General features: G+C 35.2%; 1 long non-coding RNA gene across 3 annotated transcripts in view; it reads right to left on the reverse strand.

Annotated features, from left to right (window-relative positions):
• The window catches only part of LOC116185439, a 24,324-nt gene extending 20,764 nt beyond the window's left edge, over positions 1–3,560 (reverse strand). Inside the window, exons 1-2 of one of the 3 annotated variants that reach the window (XR_004150295.1) lie at positions 2,700–3,560; positions 1,383–1,587 (exon numbers count right to left, since the gene is read on the reverse strand). This is a non-coding gene — a long non-coding RNA (uncharacterized LOC116185439). Of the gene's footprint in view, positions 1–1,382; positions 1,859–2,690 lie in introns of all 3 variants that reach the window. The other 2 variants (XR_004150293.1, XR_004150294.1) reach the window with 2 other exon arrangements.
• Between the last annotated feature and the right edge of the window lie 6 nt (positions 3,561–3,566).

Here is a 3,566-nt window from a genome sequence, read left to right on the forward strand (position 1 = left end):
TTTTATTAAAACCTAATCAAAATCAATTTTATATTGTCGTAAGTCAATAAAAATCATAGATTTTTAAATATTAATTTTATTATAAATTTTCACAAATAATATGTATATGAACAAAAATCAAAAATGTCTACATTAAAAGAAATTTTTACATTTTTTAATTCTACTTTTAATTTTCTTAATTAGAGAATTGATAGTAACATGTTTAGAATTATCGATAAATATATATTTGTACATTTATAAAAAATTAAAAGCAAAAATAAAAATATATGCACATAATATAACATAAAATAATATAAAATATCTAAATACTTGATGTAATTTTTAATAAATTTTTATTTAAATTCTATTTTTATTCTTTGCTCATTTGCATTACATTTTACAATTTAATTAGGGATTCAATTGTTAAAAATAATCCATCTTGAATAGCTTAAGAACGCTTGTAAATAAATTCGAAAACATTAAAAATCATAATTTTCAATATTATTAGAATATTTTCAATATTAATTGATTATATATTATATTTCAAAGTAACTTTCAGAAAAACTATTGAATTGTTATAATTTTTTGAAATTATAATTTATAAATTATTGAACCATGATATATATTATTATTTTTTTCATGTTTAAATTATAATTTGTATTATTACGTACTCTTAACACTAACAATATTTGAGATATCTAATTAACAACAAATTCCTATAATTCTGTTCAAGATATAAATTCATATTTGAATAGAGTAACGATGATGATTTAAAGGAACACGAACAATTACAGCATTGAAAAATAAAACCTTTTTTAATTATCTATTTCTTGCGCAAAATTGTCTAAATTAAATTGAAAATGCAACTTCATGACATGAGATATATTCGCTAGAAAATTATCAACACGATCTTTGAAGAGTTTAATTGTAATAACGATAAATAATAAATGTTCATTGAGAAAAAATAACAAATAAATAAACTAAACTGATAAGCTATATAATATTAAAAAATATAAAGATTAAATATAAAATTGATCTAAAAAAAAAAAGAAAAAGAAAAAATGCATAAATATTATTGAATCAATGCACTTTTTCAATAAACTATTTCATGGCAATGGTTCGCTTCAGTTATAAATAGAGTATCGATAAAAATTATTTTTAACGAATATTAAAGGAAAAAATTAATATGAAAGTTGATAAACAAGAGATTTGTTCAAAGTGTAAACTTCGATAGAGTTTTCACAGAAAAGATGCACTGTACAAAATTTTACCTATTACAGTGAACCTCTATGGCGAATTTACATAACATTTCAACTATCGAAAAATACGTAGCATGTGCACGTATGATAAATCTTGTTATAAATATAAATAAATTAGAAACAGATAAAATACACAACACTTACTAGGACTTAGCACCATTAAGAATTACAGAATTGATAATCCTTGATCGTTGGTTGCGTTTATAGCACTTTTGTGCGCACAGAACCATCTTGCTCAATTATTATCCTAAGTCACCCAAAGAGTTACTTTCCATTCAGTTCCGCCGCAACATGATCAATCGTACCGCGCAAAGCCGATATATTACATACGAGTATTAGCGTCTAAATTCTGGAAACGCATTCAACAATAACACAAACACTTTGAGAAAAATCCCAATGAACATGGTAAAATGAAAAAACGTTAATATGCACGTATATATACAAATCGACTGAAATTCATCAAGAACCATGTACGCGTAACGGACCACAAAAGGTTAGGAAGAGCAAAGTTTAGAATACGAATCAAGATTCGGCAAAAATAAACGACACGAAAATTTGTTATTATATATGTAAGTATAAATGTCGTGTTAACTAAAGACATGAAAATAACAGAGAAAATCCTAAGAAAAGAATGAAGCACAATTAATACACAATAAACGCGAGGAAAAATCGCGATATTAGGTTTTATATGGCGTACATTAGGCGCACAATTCTTACTAAAAATCACACCGAATTCGCGAAATTCACGTACCGCGTCTACTAGCTCCATCTTGACTCGTGAGTTAAGCCGGACGCGCACGTTCTTTCTGTTCGTCGTCCTCCTGGTCGTCGTCGTCGTCGTTATCGTCGTCGTCGTAGTCGTAATCGTCGTCGTCGTTCTGGTCAGCGTCTTCTACTCGTCTCTCACTCACGATATACTATCGCGCACACGTTGCTGTTACTCACTAACACAATAAATCCATTGTGAGAGAGAATTCCTGGCAGCACATTCCGCGTGTACGTAAGTACGGATACGAGGGTGTACGGTGGACTTCGGCGCGCGGCTCTCTCGGCTCGACTCGAGGCGATTCGAGCCGAGTCGCTTGCTCGTTCGCGGATGTCGTCACGAGGTGAGGGAAGAGGCAGAAGAAGAGAAAGACGTGGGGAGAGAGGCGGGAGAAAGGGAGCCGATACGAAAGGGGAAACTGGTGGGGCAATACAGTGAATGTAGAAGAAAGATGGAGAAACTTTAAGAGTAAAAGAAAGAAAGAAAGAGTAAGAAAGAGAAAAATAAGGAGAAAGAAAATTAAAGAGAAAGAGAAAGAGGATTAAAAGAGTGACTGTGAGGAAAGATGAGGGAGGAGAGGTAAGTACGTGTATGGTCGTCGTATAAATAGACGAGAGACGATATAGGCATCGTATAGTAAGACTCCTAGGGCAGGTAGTGGATACTCGTGACAGCGATGAAACTACCTCACTTACTTCCACCGTGACATGGAGAGTCACTGACACATAATACAAGAAGTTCGCGCACGTGCATACACATATACTGGCACGCACACATGTTCCATACGCAACTATGTTCCCACAAGAAAGCTCACGAACGAGCGCGAGCGAGCGAGCAAACGAATAGTACGCACACAAAAGAACATTCTCGCGGAGCGACTTCACACGCGCACGCGTAGCAACACACATATGTACACTAGAGCTGTGAATGCCATCGTTGCTGTGGTGTGTTGTCGTCGTGGTCTCGTAGACCGCCACTCCACCGTGTCACCTATGCCGTGAGTATTGACGATGAACGTAAGAGTCGACACGAATTCCCGGGAACCATCGACATCGCGCCACAACAATCCGGGCTTCTATTGCCCTTGCCACTGCTGTAATTTTCGTCGGCTCTTTCGACCAAATGCGCGTGCACTCACATCACGAAAATCCGTCACAGTAGACCAACCGACCAACCGGGAGAGATGGCGACTACAATACCACGACACGGTCATGACGTCGTCATCGGTGCATGTTCCATGATATTCTTATTTATCATAGTTGAAAAAACGTGAACCACTATACCACCAAATTATTGACATCTTTCCTTCTTCGAATATACATTTTTTTCTTTCTTTTTCACTCGAATTACACACGCGATCCCTCTCTCTTTCTTTCCGCCTCGTTCTTTCGCGTCACATGCACACGTATGAACTCAGACTCAGTTGCTCAACTGAACTGCCTGCGACTTGTCGAGCCATATAACCGAGCAGGCATCACGCACACATTCAATCACTATACTACTACCATTACCACCACTACCGCCACCGCTACCACCGCTACTACTACCTTCTTCTCCTCGTC

The sequence above is a fragment of the Apis dorsata genome, unplaced genomic scaffold (assembly GCF_000469605.1).
Source record: "Apis dorsata unplaced genomic scaffold, Apis dorsata 1.3 scaffold_176, whole genome shotgun sequence".
NCBI classification, from domain to species: Eukaryota; Metazoa; Arthropoda; class Insecta; order Hymenoptera; family Apidae; genus Apis; species Apis dorsata.